We start from the raw sequence: 17,344 nt of genomic DNA, 5'->3' as shown, positions 1-17,344 counted from the left end.
CTTAGGCGCAAGGATTCTGAGCTGGAATATTTTATTCTAAGCCATGTTGTTAGGACTTGGTGTGAGTGCAGCTTCCCCTGGAGTTGGATGAGGCAGGACAGGACACAGTAGCGCTCATGCTCTTACAGTTTTACTGCAAACTATGCATCCACACATCAGATATTATTTTTGCATATTTTCATATTTTACTACCATTATACTGTGTATTCCACTTTGCGAATTGCTTATGTTGTAGCATGCCTTTGAGATATAAATAGTGTTGTTTCATGTGGATTCATGTTAATTACTATATTGTGTTGAGTTAACTTAAAACCATTTGGGTTACTCTACTCTGCAAGTAGACACCTTTCCTTACTTTACTAAGTATTTATTACACATCCACTTGCGCAAGTTGTCTTAGGCTTTGAGTCAATTCTCTGTGGGTAAGTCAATTAAAATTATTACAAATTTAAGTGTGTTAGCACATTACTAACTGCTCGTGCTTAAAACATTTTTCAAAGAATACAAGGTTAGTAATTCAAGAGAGTGTCAAAGGCATATTTCTTTTCACTAGTAAAGTAATACTTTTAGCATTAAGTTCCTTAGAACTCCTTTGAACAAGTATCTTTGTGTCGAACCAGTTATCTTCAAGTGTAGGTCATGTCTGTCCTGTTGAATTAGGGGCAATTCTCTGGAGATGAGACTGTAAAACCAGAGCATCCTGAAAGTAAATCATTCTGGTCATTCAGTCACTCAGGCAGAGTTTATTTAGGAAAAACTATGGACACACACTTCACTAGATACTTTAGGAAGCAGATATGTATCAATTTAGCCTTGTGTTCAAAATCTTTAATAATAATTGCAGAGAAATTATCTGGCCACTTTCAAAATGATTTCACATATTTGTCTCTTTGGATGATTAGAAAAACCCTGTGAAGGATTCAGGATAGCTGAGCTGACTCCCATTTTACAAATGACACACTGTGGTTCACAACCCAGAAGTATTTTACCAAAAGTTATACATCTAGAGAGTGACCAACTTAAAAAGAAACTTCAGGTCATGTGACTTAACCCTGGGTTACAGAATTTGGTTATCTAAATAATTACACTAATGGGGGAGAGTGTACTAAGTGAAGCATCTAATGTTAAGTGTTACTGAACCAAACAGGAAATACTTTGGGTTCTTGTCTCCCAAAATAAAAGAACATAGATCAGGGGTACCAATAATGAAAGTAAGGTTCATTTCAGCTCTTCAGAGGGTGGAAGCTCTGGGGATCAGAACCAGAGAATCATGCCTGCATGTGAATGTTCAGGCTTTTTATTGAGGTGAGAGGGTAGGGGTAGGCTCTTCCATTTTGGCTCAGGTTTCTATGACTATGGAGTGCTGAGAAATGATAGTTGTTGTCTTCTCCCTGCAGGTACACCCTGGTCTTGTTTGTCAGAGTTCAAGTTAGCATGAAGGGCAGAATGGTCCTTGTGTTTTGGCATATACTCTTCAAGTTACATACACAGTGTGCCTGTAGTCTTGCTTTTTCTCCTTTAAGCCCTGTGACTAAATTCAATAAAAGGTAGTTGTTTATCTTGTGTTTCTTAACAAAATTCCTATATATTTTTGAGTTGGCAGCAATTTATTTTCCTTTTTCTGTCTCTAAGCTCAATAAAAGATAGTTGTTTATTTTGCATTTCTTAACAAAATTCCTATATATTTTTGAGTTGGCAGCAATTTATTTTCCTTTTTCTGTCTCTAAGCTCAATAAAAGATAGTTGTTTATTTTGCATTTCTTAACAAAATTCCTGTATCTTTTTGAGTTGGCAGCAATTTATTTTCCCTTTCTGTCTCATTTCCCCCAAAGAGATTTCATACTCATAAATCTTTATGGGGTTAAGGGGCAGTGATCTCTTCTTCTGTAGTTCCTTCCTGCTAGGAAGGGTCTTAGGCATGCCTTACTGAGTAGAAATTTCTTTCTTCCCTTTCTAGTCTTGTGGATTAGTTCAAAGTAGGAAGCTGTTACCAATCATGTGTGATCATGCTTTTTTCCTGGACGGCCATAATCCTGGAGTCAATGAAACTTTTTAGATATTGTAGGAGGCTAGGGCCAAAAATTAGGATACAGAGCCCTATAATAAGGAGAGTGAAAATGGGCAAGAAGAGAGACCATAACCATTGTCTCCGTGTTTCATCTAAGGAGTTATTTACCAGTCCTGTAAGTAATTGGGTTTCTCAGAGGGGTTTTAACCAAGAGGCATGGTTAGGAATTCAGTTACATAAGTTCCAACCTTAACTGAGTTGTTTATGTAAGTGCAATAGATGATGTTAATGATTGTACAAACACTGCCTTCTGAGGCTAAGAGATAATCGGGGGTTGTTCTATTATATGACAACATTTTCTATCAAGTTTAAAGGTATTTGCATTTCCTTTCTAGCTCCTCCTATCTTGTTAAATAATTTTTCTGATTTGGCAGTAAGGTTGGACACAATGAATTCATGTTCAATGTAACTTGCCCAAAGGATGAAAGAGGTAAATTTCTTTCTGCCCCAGGAGAGGATTCTGTCTAATAAACCTCTTCGAGTTTGAACATGTGTTTGGTATGATTGTAGAGAGTTAATCTGGGAATGATACAGCCTAGGGTGCATTGTCCATAAATAAGATAGGGGCTTAGACATTGAGTTGCCAAGTATCTAGTGGCTATAGTGCAGACAGAGCTCTTACAGATCTTGGAGGAATATTGACATAAGAAAGCTCAGGCTTCAGGGGCACAGGTGGTGGTGGATGTGTCCTACATAAGGTTCAATATCAGTGCAGAAGGAAGAGTTGGAAAGGAACCATTATCTAAAGTTAATTGCCGGAGTATGAGTAAGGTGGTGGCCTTTGGCATGGCCTATGTGGAATAAGCCAAGATAAAAGCACTGGGATTAAAGAGTTCATGCTTGGAAGAGGCTGTATAAAAACAAGTGGTTAAATTTAGAGGGGGTGGCTGTACCAGTATGAAAGGTGTGGCTATATAGTGTTCTTTAAGAGTAAAAGATGGGAGGCTACCAAAAGATGAGTTATTTGCCATTCTAGTCTCAGCATAGGTTAAGGAGAGAGATTTCTTGTCTTGTGGATGTCTGTAGCTTACCCAGCCATTGTTTAGTTGTCTATTTGTTCCCTCAGCTATTGCCCTTGGTAGTCTTATTAGAGAGTCATCTTTCCATGGCTCCCTTTTTGGTCATATTGTTATAGTATTTTCTCCCTAGGTCTTTCTAAAAAGTGAAAATAGGATAAGTAAGAAGAGCATGTTACTTATCTGTTTTCTGAAGAGAAGCTTTATATCTTTGAGAGGTTCACAGGAGTATTGGGTGTTGTCTTCTTTTTCAGAAGGGGGGTTCTCTATAATTGAAAGAAGCTTTACCCTGGAAATATGAATTCAAGAGTTATATTCTCATACCTTAATAGCAGGTGGAGAGGCTAAAGTGACTTGGAAAGGTCCTTTCCATTTTTCAGTTAATTGATTATTTATTCCGTCTTATTGCCAGTGTTTAATGAAAACCAGAGCACCAGGTTGAATAGTGAGACTATTTCTTTAATGGGGCAGGGTATGCTTAGTCTCCCACTCCTGCAGGACTTGTTGGAATTTGTTTAGATTAATACTATGTTTGAGCTGTTGTGGGTCAGAGTTGAAGAGTAGGTCAGCAGTGAGGAAAGGATGACCAAAAGCCATTTTAAAGGGGCTGATATTTAATGTAGTTCTCAGGGTGGCCTGTAGTCTCATAAGGGCAATGAGTAGTAAGGTTAACCATTTAGAACCTATTTCCTGGCAAAGTTTAGCAAGTGTTCTTTTGAGAGATTGGTTTGCTCACTCGACTTTTCCAGAGACTTGGGATCTCCAAAAGGAATGGAGTCTGTATTTAATATCTAAGTCTGAAGTGAGGGCTTGAGTGACTTGAGCAGTAAAAGGGGGCCCATTATCACTTTGAAGGGATCTGGGTAGGCCAAATCTAGGAATTATTCCCTTTAGGAGCAGTTTGTAAACCTCAGAGGCTCTTTCTTTAGGTTTCAATTCAGCCTGTAAATGTATCCAAAAGACTAATAAAAATTTGAATGGTTGGCAAGGGGCCATGGTGGTGAAATCCACCTGTCAGCCCTCCCCAGAGCCCAGGGTAAGTCCCTTGATGTTGGATGGCAGGTAGTCATGGGGGTGGGTGACACGTTTTAGGATTGTTCCTGAAGTATAACTTGCAGGACCAGGTTACCTGCGTAATGGTGTTAAGGAGGTTAGTATTTAGAAAAGGTGGTTGTAGTAAAGTATGGAGGGCCTCTTGCCCATAGTGGGTGCTTTGATGGGAGACATTAATAATTCTCCCTTTGGGATTAGAATCTTGCCCTGGTTTGAGACATACCATCCTGAGGGATTTAATTCTAAATGTAGCTCTTGTTCTACTTTTGATCAGAATCTGAACAGTAAAGGGAGGTGGATATTTCTGGAAAGGGAGGCAGTTGTAGGGTAGGCAGGGATGTTAAGGGTCATTGGGCTGCTATTTTAGCTTCTTTATCAGCCTTAGAATTTCCTATGGCTATATTGCTGTAATTTCTTGGATGTCTCTTGCAATGAAGAATGGTTATTTCTTTAGGCCTGTTAACTGCCTCTAAGAGACAAATGATCAGGTCTTTATGTTTAATGGTAGAATGTTTAGCTGTTAGTAAACCTCATTCCTCCCAGATTGCTGCATGAGCATGTAAGATGAGGAAAGCATACTTAGAGTCAGTGTAAATATTTATCCTCTTCTTTTTCCTCTAGCTGTAGGGCTCAAATTAAAGCAATTAGTTTGGCCTTCCGGACAGAAGTACTAGGTGGTAGTGGTTGGGCCTAAATAGTCTCATGTAAGGAGACAATGGCATATCCTGGTTTTCTGATCCCTAGATCTATGAACCTACTACCATCAGTAAACTAGGTATGGTCAGAGTCCTGTAGAGGATTATCTCGTAGATCAGATCTACAGAAAAATATCTCATTGATAACATCAGTACAGTTATGTGTAAGGGATATAGTTGTCTCTAGTAGAGGAATTAGGGTAACTGGGTTCAGGATATCATAAATCTTAATGGTAATTTCACAAGTGTCTAGCGGGAGGGCCTCCTATTATAGGATTCTTCCTCTGGTGATCCATTTATCTCCCTTTGTTTCTAATACCACCAGAGTCTGATACGGCGTAAGGACCTCAGTACGTTGGCCTGGAGTTAGCTTAGGCTTCTTTTACTTATGGGGGGGGGGGGCGGGGGGTGCTGCCACTGCCCTAAGGCAGGCTGGCCAGCCTCTAGCAACTGCATCAAGTTGCTTTGAAAAGTAGGTCCTAACCTTAGTCCTAAAACTCCTGGGGCTATTATGGCATAATTAGGAATCCAAACGTGGCAAAATCCAGTTAGGACAAAAATTCTCCTAAGTGTCTCTTTGTAGCTGGCCTAATAATATTGGTGATGGCTTCCTTTCTCTTGGGGTCAATCATTCTCTTTCCTGTGGTTATTTGGAAACCTAAATATTTAATAATGGTTTGTGACATTTGTGTTTTCTGTGGAGAGACATAATATCCATGCTGTTCTAGGAATGCTAAGGTTTTAAGAGTGTTTGCTTTGAGGTTTCATAAGAGCTAGCAGTTAGTAAATAATATATGTGCTGTAGAAGTGTGCTGTTGGTGAACGGGAGTTCCCTAAGTTCTCTTTCTAGGGCCCTCCCAAATACATGTGGGCTATTTATAAACCCCTGGGGTAGTCTGGTCTAGCAAAGTTGAGAATTCTGTTTATTTCTTTCATCTTTCCATTTGAATGCAAAAAGATTGGCATGAGGGGTCGAGAGGAATACAAAAGAGGCATCTTTTTAATCCAAAAACAGAAAAGAAAGAGGCCTCTCCTGGTACTTGTGTAAGGAGAGTGTAAGGATTAGGCACAATTGGATGGATTGGGACAACATCATTGTTCACAGCTCTGAGGTCCCAGGCAAAGCTGTAGGTACCACCGGGCTTTCATACAGGTGAAATGAGAGTATTGCATGGAGACTGGCAGGGGATGATAACCTTGGCATCTAGGAGATTTTGTACAATTGGTCTTAATCCTTCTAGGGCCTCTCTTTGCAGTGAGTGTTGTTTTATTTAGGAATAATTTGGTCCTGGTTTTAGAGGAACTTCAGTGGGGGAAACATGAAAAGCAAGACCTGCCTTAGTAGTGTTCCATACCTTTGGATCTAATTGCCCAAAGAAGGTAAAGAGGGAGGAGGTATTGCCCTCACACACTAATTAGGAAGGAGAGCTGTATGAGTTGTTCTCTAGTCTTGGTTGTGTTGTAGGGGTTAGAAGAATCCTTGTCCCTAGCTGGTGGAGGATGTCTCTGCCTAATAATGAACAGGACATTCTGAAATATGTAAAAAGAGTATATTCCTTTCTATGATTCAAAATTACAACTTAGAAGCTGGGTGAAATAGCTTACCTTAGGAAAACTAACACCAATAATAGAGCAAGTTTTAGAGGATAAGTTACCAACCTTGAAAAGAAGGACTGGGAAGGCACCCCCTGTACTGAGAAGAAGTGAATGACTCTTACCCTCAACTTTCATTTGCACCCAAGAATCAATGCAGTGATGATTATTTCATCTTGGGCAGGGACTCACAGACCTGTTGGGTACCATCAGTCCAAGGGGGTCACTAGGAAGTTGGTTCCCCTTTCTTGGGGTTTCTCTTGTCTATTTTTTTTTCAAGAAAAGAGATATACTCCCCTTTCAGTGGCCTTCTTCCTTGTAATAAGCACATTGGTTAGCCCCTATCTTGGATCTAGCTCCTCCAGCTGCTGGATGAGTCTGAGGGGAAAAGTTCTTTCCCTTGTTTGATTTTGGAGGTTGAGAGGTAAGTCCCTTGAAGAGCTTAGCCTGTTCAGCTAAAAGAATATGAGCCTTCCTGGTTTCTTTTTCTCCCTGTTTGCCTCTTCCTCTAAGTTTCTATTATTACAAATTTTGGTGGTGTCTTCCACCAGTTTGGTAAAGGGAATTTCAGCTCCTGCCTCTAATTCTTGTAGTTTTCTTCTTATATCTGCTGCAGCCTGAATAATAAAGATATGAGCTCAAATGACTTGCCCTTCCAGAGAGTCAATGTATTTGTACATTTATGAAGGGCCTCAGTAAGTCTGCCAAGGAACATAGTGTGATTCCCATGTGGTTCTTGTGTGATTTATCTAATTTTGTTAAAGTTGACAGGTTTCCTGATGTTATTGGTCATCCCATGGGAGTCTGTCTGCATTTGTTGCATTTTCCTCATCTGCTACTTCCCTGGCAGCTCTAAGAATCTACTCTTCTTATCCTCATTACAGCATCTGGTTAAGATAATCATAATATCTCTCTAAGTAAGGGAGAAGTTGATGGTTAGTTTGAGAAATTCATCCTTAAATTTTTGGGAGTTCTCAGAGAATGAACCAAGATTCTCCTGGCATTGAGCCAGGTCTTGGAAGGAGAAAGGAACATGGAACTGAAGATTCTCCTGGTCTTGGAAGGAGAAAGGAACATGGAACTGAATAGTTCCTTCTTTCGCATTTGGGACCTCCCATAAAGGACACTGAAACTTTGGTTGGATTTTCTGGGCCAAACAGTGACTCATGGAGAGGGAAAAGGTTGGGGTTTGGAATGGGACAATAGATCATAGGGTGGAGTGGCTGAGGGAATAGCAGGAAGAGGAAAAGAGGGTTCAGACAATAGGGTGGCTGGTTAGGGGAAATCAATAGAACATCCAAGGGGTCATCATTGTCTGAGGAGCAGGCAAGGGCAACTTTGAAGAGGCAGGAGTCAGGGTTTTGGAGTTAGCATTTCTTTTACAGTTCCTTATGATGGCAGAGAGACATAAGACGTGTACATAGGGGATTTCATCCCATTTCCTCTCCCCAGCAGCAAAAGTGGCTGAATTGAAGAATGGTATTACAGGAAAGAGAACTAGAGGGAGGCCATTTTTCCTGATCCCTTAAGAGATAGGTAGACCAACCTTCTGTACAGTACCTAATAAGTTTCTTTTTTTTTAAGGTCATTGAGCTGGAAAGGGGCCTAGTTATTTAGGAGGCACCCTATAGGTCTTCAGGGAGACAGAGCTCTAACTGGACCCCATAGTTAGGCCTGGAGGTGGCTCCCAAAGGAGGAAAGAATCTGGAGCCATTGAGGAGAGTTTGTATCCAGTTGGAAAAGAAGTCTAAATGGTCCTGGAGTTTAGACTGATTCTCATAAACAATGAAAGAGAGAGGAGGACATAGCAGTTCTGAGAGATGATGGTGAAAACAGGACAGAGTGTCAAAGAAGGAGTGTGGATTTAAGAGGGGGTCAAGGAAGTATGTCCAGTCACAAAAACAACAGAAAGGACAGGTTTTATGGCTCACAGAGAGGACCCAAGAATGAAAGAATGAATAGAGGGGAGAAAAAAGTCAGAGAGAAGTGACAAAAAGAGGGAAAGAGATAATAAAGACAAATTGGAACCCACAAGGGCTCCCCAATAACTAAGTCAAAGACCTAGGTCTTCAGAGTGGCAGAAGCTACCATGGTGGCCACCAAAATAAGAACAAAAGTTAACAGTGATTGATGTAATTCCAACCTGAAAGTAGGACACAATTGCACATTTTCTAATGGTCTAAAATTATAAATTTCATCTAAAGAATAATCAGAATAGGCTGGGTAGCTCCATTGTTTGGAGCATCATCCCACACACCACAAGAATAATCAGAAGCCAAAAGAGAGGATAAGAGAGAACTTCCTGATTAAAAATAAGAAATAAATTTTAAATGGGCAAAAGGGTACTGGGGGATCAGGAGAAAGTGTCAACCAGAATCTTGGAAGGACCTGAAGAGAAATCTCTTTGTGACTCCTAGGTCCATCCCAACCCCAGGACCCTGGTCTCCATCTTCAGTTCCTCAGACCCACTTACCTGTAGCAAACTGTAGTCCCATCTAGGTTGCCAAATCTTACTGAACTCAACTGGAACACCTGTGGGTGCTTTTCTCTTGAAATAAAACAATTTAGATCAGGGATGCTGATAACAAAAGTAAGATTTATTTCAGTTCTGTGGAAGGTGGAAACTCTGGGGATCAGAACCAAAGAGTCATGCCTACATGTTTGTGTTCAGGCTTTTTATTGGGGTGAGAGGGTGGGGGCAGGCTCTTCCATTTTGGTACGACTTTCTGTGGCTCTGGGGTGCTGATGAATGGTCGTTGTTATCTTCTCCCCACAGGTGCACCCTGGTCTTGTTTGTCAGAGTTCAGGTTAGCATGAAGGACAGAATGGTCCTTGTGTTTTGGCATATTCTATTTAAGGCATGTACACAGGATGGATGTAGTCTTGGTTTTTTTTTTCCTTCTTTAAGCTCCATGAATAAGCTCAGTAAAAGATAATTGTTTGCCCTGACCAGTGTGACTCAGTTGGTTGGGCATTGCTCTGCAAAGCAAGGGGTCACCTCTTTGATTCCCAGACAGGGCACATGCCTGGATTGCAGCTTCACTCCCCAGTCAGGGTGCATATGAGAGGCAACCAATTGATATTTCTCTTACATTGATGTTTCTCTCCCTGTCTTTCTCCCTCTCATCCCTTCTCTTTAATCTCTTTAAAATATAAATACACTTTTAAAAGATAGTTGTTTATCTTGTGTTTCTTAAAAAAAATTGTATTTCTTTTTGAGTTGGGAACAACTTATATATTCCCTATTCTGTCTTAAAAAGGATGCACCCTGCTCTGGACTGGAGAAAGACTTTAGGCTTCTGCTTGCCAAACTCACTCAAAGAAATCATGCAACTCTTTGAAAAACGAGTTAAATTGAAAATATCAAAGTAGAGTACTCTGTACCAGTATAATCATAGATTGTGCTAAATCACAGATTTTGGTATTGGCTAGTAATAGCAAGAGCCAAATTTGTAAAAGTAAATCTAACTCAATGCCACATGTTTTCTTCTTGTTTAATTGAGAAAAGTCCTGTATTATTTGATCTTGGCACACCATCCTGGCATAACTGGAATAACTCTGTTCTTGGCCACCACAATTGACAAGGAAAATAAGCCCACACATAGGTCTTTGGGCAGAAATGGGTCTTAAGCTTTCTTTTACCTTCATTTTAAAACAGTGGTTTCTGCCAAGACTGGAGGAATTTCCCAGTGGACAGGCCCCTAATGATTTGGCAGTGGTCAGAGTGCCTGCTGCCTTCTCTTCTGTCTTCAAACATTAAAGGGTAGAGTGGGAATCAAAATTTGTACTAGAAAAATTCTCTCGGTCAAAGCAATAAAATTCTGCATGAGGCACTGGGCAGGAGAAAGCTCTAAAATAGAGTACACTATATATTTTTTGGTTTTGTCTTAAAAATCAGATAAATACACCTGAAAAAGAGACCTTACTTTCCTAAGGGCATTCCTGGAAAATTACCTAGCAGATTCACTCTCACAAATAGCAGGGTGTGATCAACCAATTGATATTTAAATCTAAGGATAATTACTAATTCTATTTTAAACTTTCCTAAAGCTGTAATATTGCCAGACTTAAGATTTCCTTTCAGTCCCTAACCTTAAAAGTCTTAAACACTTCTGAGCCTTTCCATTTACACATGCTAGTAATGTTACTGTAGAAAGAACTCTAATTAATTTGCTGAATATGTGTCTTCAGTCCTTTTAAGTCCATAAAATGACATGCACTATGAGTTGCTTGCGGTACTTGAGTAAAAATTATTGATCAGTTTTTATTAAAGTAAATTCCATACTTATCAGTTTTCTTTTAAGTTTTTATTTGAAAATAATTTCAAATTTACAGAAAAGTTTATAAGACAATTCAAAGAATACCTATATATTCTGTAATCCCAATTCATCTATTTTTAACACTTTGCCTTGTTTGTTTTCCTAAATGCTTGCTTTCTTTGCACACATGTGTGTTTTATTATTTTCTAAAGCTGTTGAGTAAGTTGTATTCATTATATCTGTTTACCCCTAAGTACTTCAATATGTATTTCCTAAGTAAATTATTTTCTCTTACATAACCACAGTGCAGTTGTCAGCTTCAAAAAGTTTAGGAATAACTGCAATACTTCAATCTACTGGTTGTATTTCAATTTTTTCAGCTTTGTTGACATTTATTTTCTTCTAGTATGAGAACCAATCTAGGATAGTGATTTGCATTTTTATTTCAAGTGTGATAGGCCAAATAATGGCTCCCCAAACATGTCTCCTGCTGTGAATATATTACCTGACAAGGCAAAAGGGACTTTGCAGATATAATTAAGTTAAGGATTTCTAAATGGGGACAGTATCCTGGATTGTCCAGGGGGACCCAGTCTAATCATTTGAATCATTATAAGAGGGAGACAGGAGTGTCAGAGCCAGAGTGTTATTTGAAGATATTACACTGTTGGCTTTGAAAACAGAAGGGGCCATGAGCCGAGGAATGCAGATGACCCCTCAGAGCTGGAAAAATGCAAGGGAAGGGTTTCTCTTGTAGAGCCTCTACAAGAAATACAGCCCTGTCAAACACCTTGATTTGTACCTACTAAGACCTATTTTGGACTCCTGACCTTGAGGACTATGTGTGTAAAATAATAAATTTGTGCTGTTCTAAGCCTGCTAAGTTCACAGGAACTAATATATCATTTCTCCTTAGTCTCCTTTAAGAGTCCCTGAGCTTTTCTTTGTATTTAAGAGTGAATTTTTTTAGTAATACAGCCTTCTCTTTTAAATACAATGTTTCTCTTTGAAATATCCAGTGTTTCTGAATGGTTATAGTTGGATTATGCCTTCCAAACCTCTAGGAGTCCTAAGTGATGATATGTAATCAAGTTATCACATCTTGAGGCACACAAATGACCCTCTCCACCTTCTGGTGCTGTTTGTTTTGATCACCTGGTTAAAGTATTCTGCTGTTTCGGTGCGTTTACTCATTAGCGACTAATAAGCAATCTTTGGGGAGATACTTACAGACCATGTACAGTTCCTCATCAAAATTCCTCCCCTAGATTTAGCATCTATTGATGATTCTTACCTGAACCAGTCTTCACTGTCACATCAATTTTAATTAAATAAGTTTTACTTAAGTTAAATTAAGCAGAGTTAAACAAGTCACTGGCAATATGTAATGTTACCCTAACCATATGTCTCCCAGCCACTTTCCCTGTGCAACACCTTTCCTCAGGTATGCATGATTTCACTTCTCAACTACTCTCACCTTCTTTTACCTGACCCTGCTGCTTTTGGGCCCTTCCCATCTCCCTAGCCATTCTAGAATTCATCATTGGAGGTTTCAATTTTTTGAATAGACAAGAGATTTTTTAAAAAACCTCCAACTGATCATTGTTTCTCCTTTTCTTCATATACTTTGAATGGCTGCTCATTGTTCTTGGGAAACAGGAAAAGGAGCTCCTTAAACAAGGATTCCAACAGCTGTTTGACCTGGCACCTTTCCATAACCTGCTCAGTCCCTCATCTACACATGTTCCTGCTGCCACGGTTCCTCTGCCCACAGCTTCCTCTATACCTGGAATGTGGGACTGGCCTCCCATTTGGGTAACTCATGACTTTTTCCATGTCAATTGCACTTCTGTATGGAAACCTTCCCTCTCCTCCTTGAATGAAACTAAATCCTCCTAGTTGCCTAGCATTCCTCAGAGTAGCAGTTTTTCACTTACTAGTGGATTTACTTAATTGATAAAATCATCCCCTTGTAAACTTCATGACGGTATGAATTGTATGTTTTTGCTCTCTTATATCCTCACCGCCTAATGGATGATTGGCCCTTAATGAATATCTGCCAGAAAAAAGTAAAGACAGAAGAAAGGAGGAAAGTTCTCCAACATGTGATCACTTGTAATTTCCCTGAGGTACAAATTTGACCTGAATAGCATCTGCAAGATTAGTAGGGTGAGATGAGTTGAATGCCTCATAATAGCTGCACCATTACATAATATCTGAACCTCAATATATTATCTTCTGCTTTAAGATAGGTATTCATTTTGTAAAAGATCTTAGATGTAAGAGTTGTCTTATGCAATTTTGAGGAACTGTGGTTTCCTTGAGCCTTCTGTCACACTACTTATTATTGCATCATTTCCATATTTGAGAACTTTTTCATTGTTCCCAGTGGCTGAAGGCTGAAAGTCAGATTTCTAAATCTGGTGCTCATGACTCTCCACAACCTTATGCCACCCTAACCACCTCATCTTAATACCCATTGTTCCTCAGCACAAACATGCCACCCCAGCCAGATAAGTCCCAGCCCTCTAAAGTCACCATGCTTATTCTTAACTCCAAAACTGTTTAGTGTGATTTCCCTACACCAGGGATGCCTTCTCCTTGTTGTCTCCTCATCCATATTCTACCCATAGAATCGTGAAATATCCTGGGGCCAAAAGCATCTTAATGGTCATTTCCTCCAAGGTCAGCTTAAGATCACTCTTTCTCGCACTGTCATTTCCTATTATTCAGACCACGCTCCCTTTCCTGTATCATTTGGCCAGTAAAGATTGACATCACACCTACTCTGTGCTCTGCTTGGCACTGCTCAATAATACCGGCATGCTTTCTGCTCTGTGTGCCTTACTTTTTAGCTTATTATTTTTAAATTTCTATAGAACTTGTCCTGAAACTAATCATTTTGGATGTCTCATCATCTATTGCTTATACAATTATTTAAAAATTACATTTGTTATGTATTTTTCTCAAAGTATTATTGTGACAAAGCATTAAGATATGAAAATTCTGAGGTATAGTATACATACAGTAAGTGTCAGGTGTTGTCATTATTATTTTGTTATATTTTCTCTTTTTACTGTATTTTATTTATCTAAAGATTAGGGATTAAATCTTTTAGTTCTTTGTACTTCCTCACCATTCATACCGGTCATAGACACTCAAAAACTACATATCAGTTAGATGCTATTTTCCAAATCTTGAAAGAGCCCATCTTTTCTGTTGAGAATCCTTTGGTTCTCTCACTAACAGTAATGAACTCAGGTTTAATGACAACAAAAAGCCCCACTATATAAGAATACTGACGTATTCCAGTCAAGGGCAAAGATGCAGCCAAGCTTCATGAAGGGACTCCATCTAAGACTGAAAAGCCACTGTATTTTCCTTTCCCCACTTCTGCACCTCTGCCTCATTCTGCTCTGTCTGTGCAGAATTAATCTCCTCTGTTCCAGTCACTGGTAGATTGTTACTTCCCCAGCACTCCCCAATTTTTATGTTACAGTTTCCACCCTGCAGAGAACCTGATTGGTATTTCTTACCACCACTATTAGTTTTAGGGAGGGACTTTCTGATTGGTGCATCTAGCTCAGGGGTCCACCGTGGTCCAATTAGCTGTGACCACAGAGTAAGTTCACTAATTGTAAATTCAGATCCTGAGGATTGACCCCTCTGATTTGGAGTACTTACTATAGAAACAGAAGTCAGCTAAGTAGACACTATAATTATCTACTTCTACCCCTCATATAATAAGTATTTATTTTAAAAAAAGGAGTAAGTATAAAATGTTAAATGAATAAAATATGATGTTAAATAGTATTTTTAAATGGTTCTTATGCGTATTTAAACTACAGGGTCCATCTTAATAAATAAGTGATTATACTAAGGCACTTTTCATAATATCTATACCATTACTGTATGATAAGAAATATAATAGAAGCCATATATGCAATCTTAAATTGTCTAGTAGCTATATTTAAAAAATGTGACAAGGAACAGGTAAAATTAAGTATAATAAATTTTATGTAGTCTAAAGTATCCAAAATATTATCATTTTACCTTTCAATATATAAAATTATTAATGGAATATTTTACATTGTTTTATATTATTCAAAATCTGCTGTGTATTTCACTTCTACAGCACATTCTAGTTCGGAGACTAAATTTTCATCAGAAATATTTCCTCCCATTTTTAGAATTTCATGAAAATATAGATTTATATACCTAGCTTTTCCAAACATACTCAAAAGTTTTCCAGTCACCAAATCAAGTACTGATTTTTAAATTTAAACAAATTAAAGCTAAGAAAACTTAAAATTTAGGTAGTTTATACTAGTCACATTTCAAGTAATGGCCCCCATTTTAGCTGGCACAGATTGCACAGACCCCTTTATTTCACAGATGGACAAATTTAAGCCCTAAGCAGATTCAGTGACTTGTCTAAAATCACAAAGTGCGTTAGCAGAGCTGGGACTGGAAACTGAGCTTCTGGATCAGCTTCGCTGCCCTCCCCTCCCCATGCTGTTCCTTCCTCACTGTGCTATTTTGTGTCTGGCTCAGGGGCCATTTATAGACCTCTCCAGGGAAAAACACATATTTATAGTGTTTGGGCTGATTACCATCTTAATCAAATTGAGGTTTCTACATCACTTTAATTCCAACAAGAAAATGCAAAGTTAGAGTGCCTAAAGTGAACACTGAAGACCCAAATTCATTGTTTAGGGAAAGGACTAAAATAAATCAGGACAAAACCTGGCTCATCCAAAAGGGGATTAAGATTTTAGAGACCCTACACTAGTAATGGGAGCACACAATATTTTGCAAAGTGCTTTTTAGGACTGTTTGAAATTTGCCTGCCTGTGGCATGTTTGAGAGTGGCAAGGGATTGTGAGCTTCTAGCCCTAAGTGTAAAAACCAAAAGGAAAGGAAAGAGAGTGTACTCATGGCAATTGACATTTGCTCTTTGGTTGTGACAACTGCTCAGGGAAATTTACTTTCATCAGCTTGACTCTGGATTCATTGAAATGGGACAGAATGAGCCATTCCATTAACCAGAAATCTCTTAATTGAGCCTAAGTACCAGTGCCCTTGCTCCAGATATGTGACCACAAGAGCCACAATGGATCCAGCAGAAAAAATAATTTTTTGTGCATTGACTGTATCCACTAATGAAAGAACTAGGCTAGTACTCTGGAGTCTTGGTTTCTCATATTTCTGCTTAAATTTGTTGTATAACCTTGGGCAAACCACATCATTGCTCTAGGCCTTGGTTTTCTCATTTATGATATTGGAGTGACTGGACCATGTGGTCTTCAGTTTCCTTCCAGATCTCAATTGCTGTGGTTCTGGTGGTATGGCTCTAGATTCTTTTGGTTGCTCAGCTACGAGGTAAACATTGAAAGCATAAGAGGAAAGAAAGGGAATGCTTTGTGCCCTGGGCATTCATACTTCTAAATCTGGCAAGACTGAGATTTGACACATATTAAAGAAAACAAAAACACTCAAACTGGGCAGTAATGCTGGTATTAGATTAGTTGGATTGGAAGATTGGGTAAATACTCATTATGGTATTTCCCAGAGGCCTCACAGTTTATGAGCCAGGACTTTTCTCCAGTATCTCTAATATCCAGTATCTCTAATTGATATTTTACCTCCATCCTTGGTAGAGAACTCTCTCATGGTGTACACTTCCTTAGGCCCACTAAGGAAGCACACAGGTATCTCTAGGAATAGCTACCACATGGAAAGTAGTGCCAGGTGCATCCATGAGGAAATGTTGTAGAGCAGGTACTTGAATAAGGTCATTTTATTCAATGTCATTTTGTTATTATAATGTTGACAGGATGCCATAGGATCTTTGTTTTTGTTAAATATAAATGTAGCCTTGGCTAGGTAGCTCAGTCGGTTAGAGCATCATCCCAATGCCCTAAGGTGGTGGGGCTGACCCTGGTCAGGGCAAATATAGGGATGAACCACTGAATGCATAAAAAAGTGAAACAACAAATTGATGTTTCTATTTCTTCCTCTCTCAAATTAATCCGTGTGTGTGTGTGTGTGTGCGTGTGTGTGTGATGTAAATCAATTAGCCTATAGTAAAATTGGTTTCATTGTATGTCATTTTGCTCCAAGTTTCCAAACCTACTGACAGTGTTGAGGACTTACTGTTAATATGTCTTGTCCACTTTCAGCTTCTATTTCCATAAAGCTTATGGTGACTGCTCTTAGAGACTGTCCCCTGCATCTAAGCCTGGTAGAATAATATGTCAAATTCTTTCAACTAAAAAACCAGAACAATTTCTTGAATGAAGCAGAAAGATGGAAAGAAGAAAGCATGCCAGAATTAGCAAGTCCCCCCAATGTTTTCAAAGCATGCTATTTATTTCAACCTGGGTCTTAAATGTACTAGTTCTGAGACTGCAGAACTTATGAAAGACCACATATCTTATGAAATTCATATATTATCTATTCTAACCTTATGTGTAATTTTAGAATGTGCATCCATATTTTCATTGTTGGACTCTGGAAGCAGTCATATGTCTAGTTATGCTTAGAATGCTTTTAATTATAGTAGTTTTATATATTTAAAAAAATCATTTAGTTAAATAATAAATTTGGTGTTCATGGTACTTTAAAATCCCTTAGAAAGTTCAGAGTTTTTAACCAAAT

General features: G+C 38.8%; 1 protein-coding gene across 2 annotated transcripts in view; it reads left to right on the top strand.

Moving 5' to 3' along the window:
- Nucleotides 1-17,344, top strand: part of KITLG (KIT ligand) — a 95,097-nt gene that overhangs the window by 44,625 nt on the left and 33,128 nt on the right. The window lies entirely within an intron of this gene.

This window comes from Phyllostomus hastatus, unplaced genomic scaffold (genome assembly GCF_019186645.2).
Source record: "Phyllostomus hastatus isolate PE091 unplaced genomic scaffold, TTU_PhHast_1.1 phas_contig_152, whole genome shotgun sequence".
NCBI classification, from domain to species: Eukaryota; Metazoa; Chordata; class Mammalia; order Chiroptera; family Phyllostomidae; genus Phyllostomus; species Phyllostomus hastatus.
Note: the sequence above shows the minus strand (reverse complement) of the source record. Positions and strands in the feature narration are given on the sequence as shown.